General features: G+C 43.5%; 1 protein-coding gene across 1 annotated transcript in view; it reads right to left on the bottom strand.

Annotated features, from left to right (window-relative positions):
• The window catches only part of MEGF8 (multiple EGF like domains 8), a 1,779,602-nt gene that overhangs the window by 1,286,229 nt on the left and 471,370 nt on the right, over positions 1-22,003 (bottom strand). The gene's annotated exons all lie outside the window — the stretch shown is intronic.

Raw genomic sequence — 22,003 nt, forward strand, 5'->3', positions numbered from 1 at the left:
ACATTACCACTCCAAATAGGGAACCTACTAAATGCACTACGGTTCCTTTTTGTGCATGGAGCAGAGGGTAGGGATTTCCCTGTCTCTGGCTGCCTCCAGTAGGAGTACCAACCACAAGCTGCCTCCCAGTTATTTGTGTCATGGGGAAAAGCATCCAGAATAAGAAAAAGTCACTGGAACCACGAACCGCTCTGCACAATACACTTTTATTAACATACAAAATGAATAAAAGCAAGTTCAGAAACTTTTGCCTAGTCAGGCTTCTTCAGGCAAAATGAATGAACAAACTCAGTCACATGATCATTTTACTTAATTACACTCGTTTCTGGAATTCTCTAAGCATGGGTTTTAAAGAAACATTCCCATTTAAACTCGGTGCTATATGTGCCCTTAGGCAAAGAATCCACCTTGGATCCCAGGAACTACCATCCCATCAGTCTGACGAGCCTGATCTGCAAGGGCAAGGAACGCATTATCATGGAACAAAGACATTGGCAACCTTCAAACACTGGACCCCATCCAGTTTGAGTTCGTGAAAGGCCGATCTTGTCTCCTGAACCTGACTGACTTCTTCAAATCAGTCCCCAGAGCTGTGGACGAGGGTAAGGCGGTCCACACAGCCTATCTGGACCTCGCCAAGGCCTTCGACATCACCCCCCACTCTGGAATTAGATAAAGTTACTAAGCTGGGCATAAATCCCTACGTCACTCGATGGGTTGCCAACTGGCTTAATGACAGAACCCAGATTGTAAAAGTAGCAGACTCCAAATCCAGCTCCAGACAAGCAGAGCACCTCAGGGTTCAGTCCTGGGACTGTTCTTGTTTGGCATCTACTTCTCTGAATTACAGACCAACACTAAGGGACTCTGGCTAACAAAATTCATAGATGACTGCAAATTGGGAGCCATTATTGAATCCCCAAATGATGTGGATGTTCTACAAAAGGGCCTTACAGAAACAGATGCTTGGTGCCAGAGCCATGGGCTCAAGCTTAATGCCAAGAAATGTATAGTTATCCCCTTTGGGGAAAAAACATGTACCCATGAATTACCACATAGGTGGTAGTACACTGAACACAAAGTGTGATGAGAGACTTGGGGACTCAGGTGGACAGTGGTCTCACCTTCGATAACCACATCACCACAACAGTTAGGAAATCCTTCTATGTGGCACACCTCATCACTAAGGGCTTTTCATCAAGAAAAAAGGAGGTCATTGTCCCACTGTACTCATCCATCATTAGACCCATTGTAGAGTACAATGCCCCATTTGGTATGTACCTCATAAGACATCTGCAACAGCTGGAAAGGCCACAGAAATACCTCACGAAAAGAATCACAGGCCTAAAGCAGATGCCCTATGCTGACCGTCTAAAAAAACTCCAGCTATACTCTGTGGCATATCGTCTGCTCAGAGGCGATCTCTGCTTAACATACAAGACCATGTCAAACCCTGAGCTGTTGGACATGCTCCACTTAAAGAAATCCCAATCCGGATCTAAACCTTGTCATCACAATGAACAAAACATGCTGGAGGGATAGGTTCCTGACCCAGAGACTCCCCAGACTCTGGAATAGACTGCCCATACATGTCAAGCAGAACAATTCCTTGGCCCTCTTCAAAAGGAACCTTGACGATTGGATGGGAGGGCAGGAAATTCACCCCAGGGATCACTTCAGTCGTCCTGCTAGACAGGGGTCCAGGGAAGTAAATATTGTGGGAAGAAATATCCAGGAAATTGTTACGGCTAGGGTTGTATAGGCTCTACGGCCGATAGCCTAGTACCAACCTATGAACCTAAAACTCTCCTATTTACACTCTTTAATAATACCACCACGTACTGCGTCAGTTAAAGCCTTTAGAATAGAAAACCTAATGCTGTTATGAGCCAATCATCCAGGTAAAGGAATGCCTGGAATCCTTGTAGACAGAGATGCGCTGTGACTACTGCTTTACATTTGCTGAACACCCGGGGGAGAGTGGTGAGGCCAAAGGGCAGTGCTCTGAACTGGTAATGATCGGCCCCTAGCTGTAAACGTAGATCTCCTGGAGTATCTGTCTATTTTGATATGACAGTATACACCTTGGAGATCCACAGAGCACATCCAACCTTCCTTGGACGAGCAGCAGAATGGACTGTACCGTAACCATGCAGTACTTTTTGTCTTCTTGACAAACAGATTCAAACTGCTCAAATCCAGTATGGGTTGAAGGCCCCCAGGTCTTCTTTGGCACCAAAAAGAAGCATGAGTAAGTTCTGCATCCTCGTTGTTTGGTTGGGACCCGCTGGAAGACTTTTGTCTAGAAGTTTTTGTACTTCTAGAAGGGCACTTACTCTTTCTGACTGGGTGCCATGTTGGGAAGACAATCCCCGGTGTGGGGAAGAGGAAGGGAAAAGGGAATATAGTAACCTCCGGAAATAATGTTCAACACCCAGGAGTCGTTTATTGTATCTGTCCAGGCTTCTGGGTGTATGGCTAGTCTGCCCCCGACTGCCTCCAGAGTAGGACAGTCAGTCAGCCCTTTAGGAGCACTGAAAGGGCTTATCAGAGAAGGGTTCCTGCAGTCCTGGTTCTGTGGACCCCCTCTCCCTCTGGGGTGGCGTCTACCATTGAATTCACTCCCTATGCCCCTAGAAGAGGATTCATCTTGCGAATCAGGAAAGGACTGCTGGGATTTGCAGAGCCACATCTTCTTCCTTTCTCTATTGGTTCCTAGAAAAGGTACGCTGGTGGGGGAGAATACTTGATCCCTATGGCAGATAAGGTCTTGCCCTCCTATTCACTGCTGGTAAGAGTCTCCTTAACAGATGGTCCAAACAGAAAGGAACCATTAAAAGAAGGAGTGTTAATGAACGACATCTTGAAGGGGTCCACAAACCCGCACAATCTCATCCAGGCATGTTCTCCTAAGGGCCATGCCTGAACCAGCCACTCAAGAGGTTCTCTTGGCTGCATGGGAGATAAATCTCATCGAGGAATTAGCTATAGAAGCCATGGTATTCAGCTGTGTGGAAACCTTGTAGTTTTCCTCCAACAGCAACTCAGTCAGAGAGGTGGAAATTTCCTTCACCAAGTCTCTCTGGAGGTACATAAAGTGCGCCAGGTAATTCAGTGCTCTCAGCGAAAAAGTGTCTGAGGAATACACCCACTTCTCATGCTTATTCAAAGCACGAAACTCTTTGTTCAGGGGATGGACAGTACAGCTCTGTTCAGCGAGCTCTTTTTTGATGTCTGCCGACACCACAATGGCATCAACTGGGATACCTTTGCTCCAGAAAGGACGATCCTTGGGGGACTAAGGTACTTATCTGTGTGCTGTGGGATTGACTCCATGGTGCCGGGCTCCTTTCAACCCCAGCGGGTGATGAGGTCAATAAGTTTGTCCGCTGGTGGGGTCACCCAGGATGCAGATCGTCCCATCCTGAATGACTCCAGGAACATGGACTCCTCTGAGGAAGGGGGTTTTGTTTCAGGATTTTTAAGATATCTCCAAAGGAGATATTGTCGGGTGGAGATCGGGGAGGGGGGGGCTTCCCCTTTGTCAAAGTCTGTGTCCTCTGTCAAAGACTCCAAGGGGGAGTCTATGTGCTTCCTCTTGCACCAACGCTTCCAGGGGCCTCCTCTGTGGGATACTCAGGGAAGGACTCAAGACAAGGGAACCCCTTGCTGAGGGACTGGCTAAAGGCTCTCTGGGAGGGCTAACCATGGATCAGACAGATGGGAGCAAAGCTTCAATCCATAGAGGATTGGGAAGGGTCTGGCAGAGGAAGGACTGTGTCTCGAGGCATCAAGAAAGCCCACTCTGCCACCTGGAATGCTAAGGATGCTGGGAGAACCTGCCCTACCCCACCCCAAAGGCTGAATCCCCTGAGGGAGAAAGACACAAGGCCATCCTGGGCCCGACATCACCAGAGGGCACTGGACCTGACCTGTCAAAGGCTGAGGCCCCCAGCAGAAGAGATGGCTCCAAGAAGGTCGGAGCCGACACAAACCCAGAGGACCCGGCCAACCTCTCGGACTTGGGAGCCGAGCAAGTCTTGGACACCATCGTAGTTGGGAAAAGAAGTATCCTACGATCAGACACTGTCCTCTCGGGATTACTAGGCCCTGCGACTCAAAGCCGAGCAGACTGGAGGAGGAGGTTGGGGTACCAGGGTTGGGGCTTTCACAGATCCAGCATGGGTCAGAGAAGGCAAAATCCCCAAGCTGGACCCGGGCTTTGAGGAAACTCCTCAACATCCGATCCATATCAGAATGAGAAAGCCCAGAAGATCAATAAGACAGGGAAGAATGAGTCAACTGCACCAGTGACAGGCTTGGCTGGGCAGTCTAAGCAGGAGAGGGGGACTTGCTCCTGTGTGGAGTTTGACTCCATGACCTACGAACTGGATGGCAGTTTCTTGGAGTCCACTCCGGAGATGAGGAGCTAAGTATCCTTATAACCTCTGATAGCTCCAGATGGCTGCTCGAACTTGAGGTCAAGGGACCCATCAGGATAGGAGGCTTGGTCCATGCTGATTCCTCAGGATCCGAGGGACCTCTCAGATCTGGAGAGAAGCGAGGTCAAGATGGATCCAATGGAGATAGATCTGAAAGCTTCTTTCAATTTTTAGAAGTAGAAGCAAAAGTCCCTGGGGAAATAAAGGGGGGTGGCGCTTCTTTTGAGGAGTAGTCTCCAGAGTCCAGATGAGCTTATTCCTCCTACCAATGATAGCCCGGGTACTGAAGCTCGCGCAAATGTCACACAGCATCTCCAAGTGCCCCGAACACAAGCAATAAATGCACCTCTTATGGGCATCAGATTGGGGAATCTTATGCCCACAAGAGGCACGCCTCTTAAAACTGTAGGTTTTTCTGGTTTGTCTGATATGCTGAAAAAAACACTCACACTCAGACACACCAACTACACACTAAAATTAAAACTATCCAACTATACACTAAAATTAAAACTATAACAAAGATCGCACGAAAATTTTTTTTTTTAATATAAGAAAGAGAAAAGAAAAGGGGAAAGAAGAAAGGAGAAAAACGAAAAGGCGGGAAAAGACCTAACACCAGTGAAAGCTACAGTAATGTAATGGGAGGGGAGGTAATATTGAGCTTTAAACTATCTAACTTTAAACTATTTAGAGACGAAGGAAGAACTCAAAGACAGATATCGAATTTGAAAATGTTTTACCTAACCGGAGAGAGCCTCATAATCGTGTCTGTCCATAATGGCAGCAAACGAGATATGAGGGTTTGAAGTGGAGTGAGGCATTATGGGAGAGGAAGGAGTGTGAGGTTCAGATCATATGTCTGAAAAAAATGTCAGAGTTGGATCCGAGGCCAAATCTGAAGACCCATTCGTGATACATAATGAAATGGACAACATCAGATCATATATTACACTTTAGAGCTTTAAGCAGCACACCATCTAAGACTGTTGCTTAAGAATCACCGAAGTGTACATATTATGCTGCCTTTTACTTGTCCATGTTTTCATATTTATACAGCTCAGTAAGCTGTATGATATTGAGGGGCATACATTATAATGTGAAAATGCAAAGACATTTTAGGAAACTGAAAAAATAAACGGTCATGCAAAACCTGTCACTTGAAAAAAATACGAATGTACACTGCATGGTTTTCTAAGATGGAAAAACCTTTGAGAAATTGTAGACAAAATGGTGATTTGTACTTTATCTGTTTACTTAACTGGGTAGGTGGGCTGCTCTCCAGGGAACACCTTTTAGCCAAGCCCTAAAAGTGCCAAGGATGAGCTTCTAAGAGGTCTATATATTCAGTTCCTGATTTATTTAAAGGCAGGCATCTCATATGAGCATAACATCTGCCTCCAAACAACGGACAAAGGGAGGTAATTAACACTTGTACAAGAAATGCTCACATTTCTGTTCTGGTTTGATGGTCATTGTCTCAAAACCGTTACATTTACATTCTGCAGAAGTACTGTAAAAGGGTAGAGTCACAGAACAGCAGCAAGTCACAAGCCACACTGGGAGAAGGTGGTGCAACAGAAGTATTGTATCCACCTTGCACATGAATGACCTAGAAGATAAAGATTTTTTTTTTTAATTATGTAACTGCTTTCTACAGGGCAGAGATACTGAAGACACAAAAACTTGGCTTTTTGACCAGGGTGTTCGCAAAAATGTATAGATACCTAGTCATGTTTCTACTTAGTGGAACTGGCCAAGACATTTTTGATTTTATTACTGAGACTATTATCAAGTCCAACATTCCAGTAAGCAACATAGTGATATACTAATCAACAATACTGTAATCTTAATTTAGAAATACAATTCTGATTTGTCCAGGCTAAAAGAGCTCAACCTTATTTTTAACACGGGTTGTCTAAATCAAATTGTCACTTTGGGTATGAAACTGGGTGTAAATGCTAAGGCTCAGCCAGTGGAAGTCTTAATGTCTGATATTTACCATCACTTCTACAATGCCCAAATTCAACAGAAATTGAGAGCTGCAATGTTTGTAAATATCAAGTCCCTTAAAATGGCTAAGTTTTTCAAAGGTAAGCAAGAGTATGCCTGACTTACGGCATGCATTGAAATCACTCTCAAGATTTGTGAATCAAAGTATGGTCAAGTAGAGCTCATAGCAGACAGAATTCAAAGCCATGAAATTAATCTGGTGGTGTTTTTTTTCCCTGCAGGATGCACTTGAATTTCTGCACAAAATACAGTTGTGTAATTACACTTTCCGTAACAGTAAATGCTCACGTGATCAATACTGCAATCGACTTAGCTACTGCCAATGATATATAACAAGCCCGCCAACTTCCAAACTTCATGGCATCTTCCATGCCCTCAAACCATTAGGCAGCTTGAGACGAGCTTCCTAAAAACTCAGGCTTGAAAGACAAGCTCAGCAGAGCTATTGTGCCAACTAAGAGAGGGAGGCTCAGACCTGAGAGGACATAGCAAGCAGTAAAAATATATAAATATGCTTTTGATTATGCCAGGGTGTGTGCGTGTGTGTGTGTGTGTGAAAACAACAAACTTCCTTAATGTCGAGTTGCAAAACGGCGAGACTGAAATGACAAAACTTTATATTCACAAATGTCCAGATCGTTGTAAATTTTCCCCTGGTAAATAAACAATCATCCAACAAAACTTAAAAAACAAATCTAAGCAAACAAAACCCATCCAACAGGGGGCTTTGCCCTCCCGACCCTCCAACTAAATATACCAACTCCAAGATCACACTACAGTGGAGGAAAGGGTAAAGTTCACCATACTGGCCAACTGACTCACTTTGCGATGAAAACTTATGACAACTTGCATATTCGTGAATGTAAACTTTTATTGGTTTTATCTTGTCATTTTTGCAACTTGACGTTATAACAATTTGTTATACTGACATAGATCCATATAAGGATCTATGTCAAAACAACAAATTACCTCAACGTTGAGTTGCAAAATGGTGAGACAAAAACTATGAAACTCGACATTATGGTAATTTGTTATTCTGACATAGATCCATATACATATATACCCACCCTAGCGTAATCAAAAAACAAAAAAGGGGACTGCAGAGGTGATCATGCCAACATCTATTGTTACGGTAATTATTTACACAGCTGTACTAAAGTCATCAAATTGATTGCTGCTGCAGTAGTTTTAGCTATATGGGTACATTACACAAACTTAACATTTGGGAGGTGGAAGGGGAAGTGGGAAGGTCCAGGAGCCCCTGAAGAATGAACTTAGAAAAGCCTAATGTACACAGACAAGGAATCAAGCTTGTAGTGCCTTTGTAAAAGTATGTACAGATGACCAAATTCTACTTCTAGAATACTTTTCTAAAATCCAACTCTGTACAAAAAGCCATAGAAGAAGCCAAGGTTCTGGTACAGTGGGATTTGACCATACCTGAAATAGTTTTGTTGTGGTGAGAACAATAAAAGTTAATAGCCTAAAACAAACATTTAGAAATAGTCTGTTTTGACAAAGATTATCCTTTCTACTGATCCAAAGATCTGAAAGACTTAGTTCTGTCAAGATAGTACCAGAACTGTTTGTGGACATCCAAGGTATGAAGTATCCTTTTGGCCTTATTTTTAGGTTCAGAAAAGACAACAGGGAGATGGATAGTTTGGCTTAAAGTAAACTCAGATATCACTTTAAGCATAGAGGAAGGATTAGTTCTCAAAGAAACCTTGTCTCTGTATAAAGAGAGATACAGTTGACTCAATGTAAGAGCTTGCAACTCAGACTCTGCTTGCACAGATCACAGCAATCAGTAAAATAGTTTTCTATGTTAACAGCATCAAGTCAGCCAAATGAGTTGGTTCAAATACAGCAAATGTTACCTTCTCTAACATAAAATTAAAATCACAAGAAACCAATGGTTTTCTTGGAGGTCTCTTATGCAAAACCCATTTCAAAAACATTTTGACATGAGAATGCATTAAAAGAGGAGGCTATGTGGGCAGCCATGCTGAAATATCAGATAAATAAACCTTCAAGGAGTAAGAATGGCCATATTAACTCACACAAATGTTGTAAAACCAGGGAAACACTAGCCCTGGATGGTGGTTGGTTACTTTGCTGGCACCAACTAGAAAACCTTTTCCATTTACTTATATATGAATCTCTATTAACAGGCTTTCTTGTCTCCATTAGTATCTGCTGCACACCCTCAGTATAGAGGTGCCTAAAGGGAATTAAGACCCTATAATTCAAGCAGACATTTGAAGTTGATTAGGGTCAGGGTGTATCAAACACCTGTTTTTTTTTTTTTTTTTTTAATTTGATTATTTATTCAACATTTGTTTACTGGGAAAGTCCGACTGGGTGAGGAACTCATTTTCAATGGAGGCCTGGGGAGAAAAGCTCCAAATGACGCATGAAAGTCAAGATATTTTACATGAACAAGACAATAGCAAGTATTAAAGAACACATGAAATAAGTAATGAATACTAAATAAGCACAGAGAGGTAGACAGGACAATAAAATGTACTAGACTGGCAATACTAAATAAAAGTAATGTTTCAGATTTCAACTTTTTTTTTTTTTAATCAGGTAGGATTAAGGTAAAGAGTGAGGGTCAGGCAGAGGGTCAGAATATTAGAAGCAAGCATATGCTCAGAAGAATTGCGGAGTAGGCTCGGAATAGTTAAGGGCGCAGAAATACAAAGTTTCCTAGTTCGATATGGTAATGGTTAGTAGTGGATGCAATTCATGGTCTAGGGATCTTCAGATGTAGAAAGGAAAGGCCCTAAACAGTGAATTAAGTTCACCGGTTAGGGAGAGAGCAGGGCCAGGTTCCTGTGCAATTAGATCCATTCCATGAGGAAGCTTGTGGTAATTGCCCCTGTCCAATTCCAAAAGAAGGGAGAACCCACTGTTGCCTGGGCTAGAAAGAAGTCACCACAATGACCTTGGTTGATTCCTCCTGAATCTTCAAAAGTATCCTGTATATCAGTACAAAGGGTGGAAAAAGCATGCAGGAACATTCCTGTTCAAGGAAAAGGAAAGGCATCTGTCTTCCAGGCCTTCTTGCATGAAGTCCTGGAGCAGAATTTTATCAGCTGATTGTTCATAGGGGTAGCAAAGAGGTCAATTTGAGGAACTCCCCACAAATGTATCAAATCTGATCTAGTTTCCATTTGTGAGGGTCTGCCTTTGTCTTGCTCAACTTGTCTGCCATACAATTTTGCTTTGACAACATACCTACAGAGTGAGACTGTGCTGTGAAGCTATATCCCAAGCTAAAATGGCTAGTCTGCAAATGGGGGGGGGGGGTAAGACCTGATTTCCCCTTGCTTGCTTGATGTACCACATGACTGTGGTATTCTCTTTAACAACCTGAAGAGGTCCAGGGGACCAAAGATGATTCAGAGAGTTCAGTGCTTTGTTTAGAGCAAGCATTTCTTTTATATTAAATGTGTTTCCATCTGTCCTCAGTGTCCCAAACACCTTGAACTTTTATCCCTCCTGAAAATGCTCCCCAAGCAAAGTCTTAGGGGTCTGTGGTGACTGACTGCTTTAGGGTTGGGGAAGGGGAGACCTGATTTAAGGGAAAGTTGCTGTCTCCAAGTGAATTTTCTTCAAACAACCCCCAGAACTGGTATTTGAAAAGAAAATGGGTACTGGTGCTGGGACCAGAGACTTCAGATACCACTGTATCTTTTTTTTCCATGTGGAGTCTTCCAGGGGTATTATGAAAATCACAGATGCCATGTGACCCAAAATCCCGAGATATTTCCTCACAGTGACTGAATTCTAAGTGGAAAATCCTAGAAATAGATCTATTTTTTCCTATGAAAGAAAAGCTCTTTGAATTGAGATGCCTGACAGACACCCCAGGAACCCAATCCTGTATGATGAAGTTAAAAAGATTTTTGAATGTTCTCTTGGAATACCAGCTTGTGTAAGAGGGAGAGACTCCCACAACACTCTGAAAAAGACTGCAGATATAAGGAAGTTGTCCAAATATGTAAAACTGTGGATGCCCTGCAGCCTACAATGAGCTATAACTGGAGCTATACACTTTATGACACTCTTGGTGCAGTGGATATTCCAAAGGGTAAGACTGAGAACAGATAATGGGATCCAGACAAACAAAACTTAAACGCCTGAAGTCTGGATTAACAGGAATGCAATGATAAGCTGCTTTTAAAATCTAGTGTTACCAGGAAACTTAAACAAGGAAGAAGTGTAACAAGTTTTGAAGTGACAGCATTTTAAACATGGGCACCATCACAAATTGATTTAGGAAACAAAGATCCAGAACTGGTCTCGAAGTATTATCTTTCTTTGGAACCAAAAACATCCTTGAATAGAAACCTTTCTCAATAAGGGAAGGAGGGACTGGTTTTACTGCTCCTTGAGGCAACATGTGTGGAAGGACAGGGGAAATAAGAGAGGTCTTATCTGGCGGATGAGAAATTGCCTCCTAGAAAGGAGGAATTTCCTCCCACTGCCATCAGTAACCTTGATGAATAATCTTCAAAACCCACTTGTGTGAAGCTATCTGTTGCCCAAGACAGAAATACTCATTCAGACTTTCTGGGAGGGAAAATGGACTGCCTTTGTGTTTGTGTGCATGTTTGTGTGGGGGGTGGGGGCAAGGTCCCTTAAATAGTCATTCTGACTTGTTGGACTGTCCTCACTTTTAGGGGGGTTTGCTGTATTCTTTTTTTGGAACCCCCCAGCCACTTCTCAGTAAACATCTGTCTACCAGTATTCTTGCCAAAATTGGATGAGGGGCTAGAGAATCCCCTAGAAAAAGGAGGGCTGAAAAAAATCTTTAGAGATTCCTATATTTCCAGTCACATTTTTTTTGATAATGTCTGTAGTAGAGGGACCAAAAACTCAAAGTCTGTCCAAAGAAGAATTTGAAGTCTCATTTTTCACATCAGCTGGGAGGTTCTGAGAATGCCAGCCAGGCAGACCTCCTTAAAACAGTAGCGGTGGCCATAGTCCTGAAAGAAGTTGCAACAGTCATGCACACAGTTTAAACAATAAGTTGTGACCTGTAAAATGGAAACAAATTAAACCCCTTAAAGCAGATTTTCCTCACAAGAGGAAACTGCAGACAAAACATTCCCCATACTTCCATAATTAACATACAAGTCTAACGATTCAAAATTCTGTAAATCAAAGTTACAGAAATGTACACTTTCCCCCATACTTATCAATTATTTTCCCATCCTTGTTAAAAAGTGTAGGATTGGAATTAACTAAATATTTAACAGCTGGGTCATGTATATAATAACTTAGTGAGGAACTTTACACAATCTGTCTTTTTAGGGGCAGCAATTTGACTGACAGGAAAGCTGCAGGTAGTGACACACATACTCCAAAGCCGATGGCACTGGATGAATGGATGAAGGTTCTGGAAATTCCATCTATAATAGCTCATAGTACTTTCTGAGGGAACGAGAAACCTCAGTGTTTTCCCACTGAAAACACCGGCACATTCTGAAAACAGTCTTACAGAAAGAGAAATCTCCACTGGGAGAATCAGATACTGTGCTTTCATCGGAGTCTAAAACAGAAATTGTAGAAGAAAACCCTGCATTTGTCCCTTCATCTTCCTGTCCAGACTCAGAATCTTGAATCTCTTCAGGAAAAGAGGGATCCTTTCCTTTTATCATAAACTACCTTACAAGAAAGATCAATAACCTGAATAAGACCCTGAGACAGATTAGTAAACTACTCTTGTCTAAAGAAATTTGAGAAACAGTAGATTCATGTTTAGTTTTCTGATTCTTTTTGACAAGAAAAATGGGGCCAACAGTGTTGCTGATGGCAGCAGCATTCCCAGGAATGGGCACAACATTTGGTCTAAACAGGGAAGCCTTCCATGCTCCCTCTGTCAGGAATGATAACAGTGGCTCTCCCTTGCCCCCTGAGAGGACCCCAACAGCTGCACAGGATGTGGCTAACCCCTGGTCCACAGTGGCTGCAGGTGCTACACTAGAGGGATCCAAGGTAAAAGATGAGGGGTCTGAGGAACTATTTTTGGCAACCTGTGGCTGAGGCAAATTGCTAGCCTGCTGTGGTGGCGAAGATAGTTTGCTTAACTACTTCTTTTTGTAGCTGGAAGATGGACCAATTATGGGACCAGCAGCTTGTTTCATGGCCAGGCCAAAATGGTGTTGGGGAAAAGCAGCAGCATTAGGCCTGTAAAAATCTAAAGTTGCTAAAAAGTCACCTTTTACAACAAAAACACAGCAAAAAGCATTTTAATATACTTTGCCAGCCCCTAAAGTAAAATAAACACAATTTCTCTACTGCAAAAGTATTTTAACTACTTTAAACTAATTTTAAGCTAATAGGAAAAGTGCACTCATTTTAAAGTACAGTTGTCTCATGACAGTCCATTAAAACACACACCCCTAGACTAAAAATAATTTTCCTAAGCAGGAATGTTTATTTAAACAACATATTTTTTTATGTGGAAGGTTTTTCCCCCCAAAGTGAACTTACCTACCCAGCAAAGGAATTACACCAAGCCAACCATTGATCCTTCAAAGCCAATAGAAGAATGCTCTCTTTGGAGGCAAGAATGCCCTGAAGGGATTGGTGCACAAACCTATGTTTTTAGGTAGCTCAGCTCAAGCTGCCTACAGGTTTGAAAACATGGAAGGTGCCCTGAAGTTTTGGAAGTTGGCCAGCTGTCACATTCTTGGTAGGATATAGCCCATATAAGCTAAGACTAAGGCAATTTGCAGCAGTGATCAATATGATGAACATCTTCAGTGACCACACAAAGCAAGGAAAATCAACTGTTTAACAATACAATAACCAAACCTGCCAGCTGGCCAGCATCTATACTCTTGTTCAGTAGCCAAAACATTGAATGCCCTACCAATAACTATCAGGACAACTCAAAATCCTGCCACTTTCAAAACCTCACCAAGACACTACCTACTTTCATCTGGAACTGCACCTTGTCCCCCCCATCTCAAAACCTAACATCCTCTGCTGAATGTTACTGTTGTTTAACATTTTTACAATGTATCAATATCAGCTGTAAGCCCTATTACTCGTACAGTCAAACAACCATGAAACATCTATTCTACTTACCTTTGCTACTCTTTACTATTAAGTTTTTATTATACCTGTAATATATCCAATTGTTAAATATGTTAACTTTGCTGTACATACTCATGAATTATCCTTATGGCATTGTTTTAACTACTTGTATATTCTATATTGACTTGTTATTCATGGAGCTTTTCTCCACAGGCCACCAATGAAATTTTTTTTAAATTTTATTTTACATTTGCTGACCGGGACAGTCCGACTGGATACATGTCTATTTTCAGCAGAGGCCCAGGTAGAAAGCTCCAAAACTTACAAACAAATAAAGACAAGCAAGTTGCAGTATACACACAAACATATTGTATTAACATACAAGTTACAGTCTCACATTTCAAGCTTATGAAGAATACAGTTTATATACAGAAATATATACAAATGTTACAGTTTCTCTTATCAAACCTATAGGTGCAGCTTATATACAGAGTATCTGCAAAGATATTACTGATTCTCTTTTTCAAACCTTTTAGTGTAAGAGGTTAGTTGCAATGAATAAGAAATTGCAGGGATATGAAAGTAAATGAGGCTTTAGTCAGGGTTAGACAAGGACATAACCAGTGAGTTAAAATACTGGGTTAGATTCTTTTTTGAACTGATTAAGGGAGGGGTTCATAGTAAGGTCAGACGGGAGCGAATTCCAGGTTTTGCCTACTGAATTTGCAAACAAAGATTCTCCATATAGGTTGTTAGCTTTTAACAGATTGGACCAAAAGTTTTGTATTGGAACGAAGAGGCCTAGCATTTTTGTAGGGATGGATAATGTTTTTAAGGGAGGGCGTTTTTTCTGGATGGTTAATAACCTTGAATGCTACAGTAGGTTGATTAAATTGAATTAGCCTGGGGAGTTCTAGCCAACCTAAGAGGTGTAGGTTTTGACAATGGTGTGTCCTGTAGGGAGTTACTGTGGCAAACTTGGCAATTTGATTGTAGCAGCTAGAGAGTTTGCTGATATCAGTTTTGTTGAAGTTAGTAGTGAGTATTGGTGAGGCATAGAGTAGAGTTGAAAGCAGATGGGTATGGGCAATGACAGTCCCAGCTAGAGGGGTGAGAAAAAGTACAGTTTTGTACCTACCATAAATGCAGATGTTCGAGTGTATACCCTGCTGTAGTCATCACACTTGGGTTATCCTGCCGTCAGGTGGTCCCGCAGTCGGCCCGAATTCCAAAGTCTTGGTCCGGCGTCGGTTGCTGTTGCTTCTTCCCTGATGTCAGTGCGCCAGGGGTATATAAGAGGCATCCGACGTCATTTTCTTCAGTTTTTCTTGCCCCACATGTCAGGTGCCCCCAATAGGAAGGCAAAATATATATATATAAATACATATAGCTATATAAAAATAAAACAATACCCTTAGGCACAAGCAAATACACCACAGAGGTAGCATAGGATAGAGTGGTAGAGATAAGTTCAGCTAGTTCAGAGGGGATGGAGGGAGGGTAACCTGGACTGCAGCAGAGTATACACTCGAACATCTACATTTATGGTAGGTACAAAACTGTACTATGTTTGTGTTACCCTGCTGCAGTCATCACACTTAGGTAGAATCCCAAAGCTAAGGATGGGAGGTGGAGTGCCTCATGTACACAGACAACCCTCTCCTCCTCCCACATAACACAAATACTTGCGAGAGATGCAGCTACTTAGCCAAACTGGAGGCTGAGCTCTCTCAACTTAGGACTGGCAAGACCAGACAGGAGGAGAAGGCAACTACACACACCACAAAACCAGCCTCACATAATGCTACCACTCCACTGAATCAAACACATAAACACACAAAGACATACTCGGAGGCTCTGAGTAAAAATGTACCTAAACAGCAGAGGCCTCCAAAGCAGACACCCAAACAACTGCTACCTCAAGACACCCCACAAGCAACACATAAACCACAAAAGCAGTGTGCAAAGCAGTCACAGCCCTTAAGGCCAAATACAACACCAAACATACTTGTCATAGGTGACTCCATAGTCAGACACACTGACGTCCCACTCACCAGGCTGAACAAGGAGAGGGTCACAGTAAGCTGCCTATCGGGCGCTAGAATCCGCTACATAACACAAGCATTCTGGTCACTCCACGGCAAGTACAAATATGACACAGTCATTGTCCATGCTGGTGTGAATGATCTGAGACGTACCTCCCTGGACTACATGAAAAGAGACATAGAGGAGCTCTCTGATTATGTAGCCCAGGCAGGTATGACCCTAACCCTGAGCAGTATCCTTCCTTCACCAAGAATGATGCCACAATATAGAGACAAGATGATCAGCTTTAACAATTGGCTTAATGTCTGGTGTCATTCAAAGGGGATCCAGTGTCTGTCTGCCTGGGATGACATGCTGGACAAGCCACGCTGCTTCGCAAGGGACGGCTTGCACCTGTCACCCCTGGGATTCCGGATATTGGCTAAGGCTCTTGCCACCCCCATAGTGCCTTTTTAGGCAAGGCTCAAATTCTAAACCTACCACCCTAGAAAACAAAAATGGGAAGAAACTGAGGGTAATGCTGCTCAATGCCAGAAGTCTAAATCTCAAAATGCACGCACTCGAGGCCCTTCTCAGTATGGAGAACATCGATGTCTGTGCTGTAACTGAAACCTGGTTCAAGGCTCCTGAGAGCACCCCGGCACTATTAGGTTTTACCTCATATCATGCTCTGGCCCCAAACCCGGACCACACCACAAAAGGAGGGTGTATCCATATTCATAAAGGATACCCACACCTCCAGGTTGGTGGCAACGCATCAAGCTTCGAAACCATCCAGGTGCAACTAACCATAGGCAAAACTGCTCTACAAATTGTAGCATGCTACAGGCCACCCTCTCAAACTCAGGAACCCCACACAGCCTTCCTGAAGACACTGGAGGGTATAAATGTATCTCCAAACACCATCATATTGGGTGACTTCAACTACCCGAATATAGACTGGGAACATTACTCAAGCCCTAACTTTCTAGCCCAACGGTTCCTGGAGTTCATAAATTCAAATGCCATGGAACAGCTAGTCACTGTTCCCACGAGAGGAGAAAATATACTAACATGGGGACAAAATGCTCCACACCAGAAGTATATCCCTCATTGGTGAGATCTGATCATAAACTAATCTCACTGGAAATCCACATCCCGCCCCCACCCCAAACAAAAAAGACCATAGTGAAGAACTTCTCTAAAGCAAACTTCACACTACTCAAGACTGGTGTGGTATCCTTCAAGGCCCGTGAGCCAGTGGAAACCACAACCCAAGCTGCGGAAGCCCTTACAAATGCCTTCTATGAACACCTCCAGGACTGCATGGATCAGGCAATCCCAAATAAAACCAAGACTCTTTCCACAAAGGGCAAACGTCCAGTCTGGTGGACCCCAGCCATTAACAAACTTTACAATAAGAGGAGAAAGCTATTACATGATCGAACAAAATCCATAAAAGGGAAGTCACCCTGATCATTATTAGTAAAAAATACGAGCACTCATAAAATCAACTAAGGCCAATTTTGAGAGAAAAATTGCCATGGATTCAAAGGACAATCATAAGGCCTTTTTCAGCTATGTTAGGAACCTGGGTGGAAACTCCCAGATATGCTCAGAATTAGTCCAAAATGATACAAAAATCACTGAACCCACAGACATTGCCAACATACTGGCAGACAGGTTCAGTGCAAACTTCACCCTCCTCTCCCCCCCTAAAGGCGAGATAACAATCCCAGCCGAGTGTAGCCTCCCGGACATCTCAAATGCGCAGGTGAAAGCTGCTCTCTCTAAAGCTAAAAACACAGCATCAATGGGACCGGATGGTGTCCCCGGCTGTGTGCTACACGAGCTAAATGAGGAATTAAACCCGCACATAAGGCAGCTGTTTAATCTCAGCCTTACCACAGGATACGTGCCCAAGGAGTGGCGTACGGCAACTGTTGTCCCACTCCACAAAGGTGGCGCCTCTACGGACCCTGGTAATTACCGCCCCATAAGCTTAACAAGTCTAGTCTGCAAAGCTATGGAGAGGATCATAATGGAGCTCATAAACAAAGATATAGGGGACTTGCAGACATTGGACCCGACCCAGTTTGGCTTTGTCAAGGGAAGATCATGCCTTTTGAACTTGGTCGACTTCTTCAAAACAGTCACCAAGGCCATTGATGAGGAAAGGCAGTCCATACAGCCTACCTTGACCTTGCAAGGCTTTCGACACAATACCCCACTCGGTATTGTAGAAAAACTTACCAGCTTAAATGTAAACCCATATGTCACAAGATGGGTTGCAAACTGGCTTAAGAACAGAACCCACAGGGTTAGAGTTGCTGGCGCTGTGTCAGACTCCAAGCCGGTCACAAGTGGTGTCCCACAGGGCTCGGTCCTTGGCCCCTATTGTTTGGCATCTACTTCTCAGAAGTACAGGCCAACATAGGAGGACTTTATTGACAAAGTTTGCAGACGACTGCAAACTGGGCCATAGTGGAAAGTGCATGAGACACGGATATCCTTCAGAAGGGACTCACGGAAACAGATAGCTGGTGCCAGAGCCATGGCCTGAAGTTAAACGCCAAAATATGTATAGTCATACCCTTCGGGAAAAACAAGGTAACCCCAAGCTACCATATAGGTGGCAATCCACTAAGCACAGAAGAGGTTATCAGGGACCTGGGGACCCAGGTTGACAGTGGCCTTTCTTTGACACTCACATTGCTAAAGTGGTTAGAAAGACCTTCTACATTGCCCACCTGATCATGAAGGGATTCACATCCAGATCTAGTGAGGTTATTGTTCCCCTGTACTCTTCACTTATCAGACCAATGATCGAGTACAATGCCCCATTCGGGATGTATCTCACCCGACATCTGCAGCAATTGGAGAGACCCCAAAAGTTCCTCACCAAAAGGATAAAGGGACTCCAAAATCTGTCACATGCTGCCAGATTGAAGAAACTCCAGCTCTATTCAGTCGCATACCGTCTGCTCAGAGGTGACATGTGCCTGACATACAAGGCCATGACCAACCCGAATTAATGGACATGCTCCACCTCAAAAATCCAAATCCACCAAAACCACTAGAGCAAGCGACTTAAACCTTAGCACGGATATAAATAGGACGTGCTGGAGGGATAGATTTATCACTCAGAGACTCCCTGTGCTGTGGAATAAAATCCCGGTCCATGTGAGGCAGAGCACCTCGCTGACTCTGTTCAAGAGAAATCTAGACCTGTGGATGGGAGATCGTAGGTTTACCCCGGGAATCATCTCTGTGTCACTGCTGGACAGAGGCACAACAAACTAATGGGCACAGTATTTTTTCATATAAGGGGTGGCGTAAGCCACAAAAATTTGGGCTAGGCTTATAAATGCCTTAGGGCAAATAGCCTAGTATAAACCTATGAACCTGAGTCAAACAGGGTTAGAGGAGGCTAGAAGGCCCTGCAAAACTGCAGTGGTGAAGCCAGCTCTAGTCTTAGAGTAAAGTGTTAAGTGATAGTGTTTGGTGAAGGTGTGCACTGAACTCCAAGTTGCAGCTTCCAGAATATCCTTGGTAGGCACCCCCCTGAGGAAGGCTGTAGATGTAGCTGCTGCCCTGGTGGAGTGGGGCCTAATGCTAGCAGGAACTGGTTTTCCATGGTGGGTGCAGCAAAAACGTATGCAATGTCCTATCCATTTGGAAATGGTCTATTTTGAGATAGCCTTTCCTTGTGATGCTGTAGCATAGGATACAAAAAGCTGGTCAGATTTTCTGAAAACCTTAGTTTTATCCAAGTAGTAACGTAGCTGCCTGTGAATGTCCAAGGAATGCAGGAGTCTTCTCCTTTGTTCTGCGGATTTGGAAAGAAGGTGGGTAAATGGATGGTTTGCTTTAGAGCCACACTGGATACCATTTTAGGCATAAAGGAGAGGTTAGTTCGTAGAGAAATGCTGTCTTGATGAAAAATGAGGAAAGGCTCTACCGCCATAAGAGCCTGAAGTTCTGAGACTCTTCTGGCTGAAGTAATTGCTAGCAGCAGGGCAGTCTTCCATGATACAAACTTTAAGTCAGCTGAGAAAGCTGGCTCAACAGGAGGTAGCGTAAGTTTTTCTAGAACAAAATTGAGGTCCCAAGTTGGTGTTGGTGCTCTCCTGGGAGGCCTAATGTTTTTGGCCCCTCTGAGAAACTGCCTTGGAAGTGGATGTGAAAATAAGGGAGGATCCGTGTTGTAGTGAGCTGAAATAGCTGAGGCGTGGATTTTAATAGATGAAAAAGAAAGTCCTTTGTGTAACATCTCAGTTAACTATTGTAGAATCTGAGGTATGTCCGGCAGAAGGGTATTTTGGCCTTTAGCTTGGTTCCAGGCGCAAAACCTTTTCCATTTGTCTGAGTAGGCTTTCCTGGTGCTGGGCCTCCTGGCCTCCAGAATAACATCTATAACAGCTTGTGAAAGAGGAGCTGGCTGGTTGCTTAGGAGATTTGCCATGCAGCCAAATTTAAGGTTTTGAGCTGGCTGTGTAGAATCTGACTGTCTTGCCGTGTGAGCAGATGAGAAATTTGTGGTAAAATCCATGGTGGGCCCTGGGCCATATTCCTTAAAAGTGGGTACCAGTGCTGATGTGGCCAGTCTGGGGCAATGAGTATCATTCGTGGTCTCTCCATCCTGACTTTCAACAGCACCTTTGTGAGAAGGGGCAATGGAGGAAAGGCATATACTGACAGCATTTTCCAACTGAATGAGTGTGCGTTCACTTTCCAAGCTTTATGGTGAAATGTCCTTGTGCAAAATTTTGTTAGCTGAACTATGTCTGGGTGTCCCCATTTTTGAGTTATCATTGCAAATAGTTGTGGATCCAGTTTCCACTCGTGGGGATCCATGATGTTTCTGCTTAGGTAGTCTGCCAATGTGTTCTTTTTTCCTGGCAGGAACTGAGCTTGTAATTGTACTTGGTAAGCCAGTGCTGTGTTCCACAAGGTCATTGCTTGCCTGCATAGAGGGTAGGGAGTGTGTACCCCCTTGTTTGTTTATGTACCACATTACTGTGGTGTTGCCTGTCCTTATTATAAGCTGTCCTGGATGTAAGAGGTCCTTGAAGGCTGTCAGGGCATTCTGTACAGCTAGCATTTCTTTTTGATTGATGTGCAGATTTCTTTGATCTACAGTCCATATGCCTTGAACGCACCGTCCTGCCATGTGTGCCCCCCAAGCATAGTCCAATGCATCTGTTGTCATAGTTTGCCTGGCTGGGGGTAAGTTGAAAGGCTGACCCTTGTTGGGGTGACATGCCTGTGACCACCATAGAAACTCCTGTTGAAGGCAGGGAATGAGAGGTATCATTGTTTCCAAGCTGTGGCTGTGTTGATTCCATACGCTTTTTAGGTACCACTGTAATTTTCTCATATGCAGTTTTGCAAATGGTATTAGTAGTATGCAAGATGCCATGAAGCCCAAGGCCTGCAGAATTTTTCTTGCAGGGAGTTGGGTCTTTGTTGCCATTGTTTTGAAGTATTGAGTTAGCTGTAGTTGTTTGTCTGGCGTCAGGTAAGCCATCTGGGCCGTTGTATTCAACCTGGCACCCAGGAATGTCATATTTTGTGAGGGCACTAGTTTTGATTTATTTTCATTTACTGTGTACCCTAGGCAACTTAGAAGGTGTTTTACAAAAGCCAGATGATGTAAGAGAGTGTCCTTGCCTTCTGCTTGGATGAGGCAGTCGTCCAGGTATGGATATATTTGAATTCCTCTTTGTCTGCAGTATGCAATTACTGGTGCCAGGCATTTTGTGAAAACCCTGGGCGCAGTAGATAAGCCAAAGGGCAGTGCAGAGAATTGGTAGTGGTTTGAACCTGCAATGAAGCGGAGGTATCTTCTGCAATTTTGTCTGATAGGGACATGCAGGTATGCCTCCTTGAGGTCCAACGTTACTAGCCAAGCTTTCTTGCCCAAATTGGGAAGAAGCTGCTGTAGTGTTAGCATCTTGAATTTGGGTACTTGCAAGAAGGTGTTTAGAATGGAAAGGTCCAGAATGGGTCTCCAAGCATTGTCCTTTCTGGGGACTAGAAAGAGCCTTGAGTAAAATCCTTGGCCTTGCTCCTGTGTAGGTACCAGTTGAATGGTTCTCATGTCCGTGAGAGCTGTAATTTGTTTTTGTGCCTCTGCCCATTGATTTTGTGGCAGGTTTGGCGTGCCTTTTATCCTTGGCAAGGTGTGGAAATAGAATCTGTATCCTTGTGAGATAATGTCTAGGACCCATTTGTCCTTTGTGACGATGTGCCAGTTGTCTGCAAAAAGTGCTAATTTTCCTCCCAAGGGAGCTGCCAAGAGAGTTTTGCTTGGCAGTTTGAGGTTTAAGTCATTGTGTTTGCCTTCTAGTAGTTTGGGACCTGTCTTCTCCTCCCTTCTGTGTTGCAGTGCCCCATTGGCGAGGTTTGTAAGGGATTTGTGCTTGTCCTCTGCCCCTTGGGCGCCTGTATTTACCCCTCTGTGGTCT

Source organism: Protopterus annectens, chromosome 8.part0 (assembly GCF_019279795.1).
Source record: "Protopterus annectens isolate FY-2018-M chromosome 8.part0, PAN1.0, whole genome shotgun sequence".
NCBI lineage: Eukaryota > Metazoa > Chordata > Ceratodontiformes > Protopteridae > Protopterus > Protopterus annectens.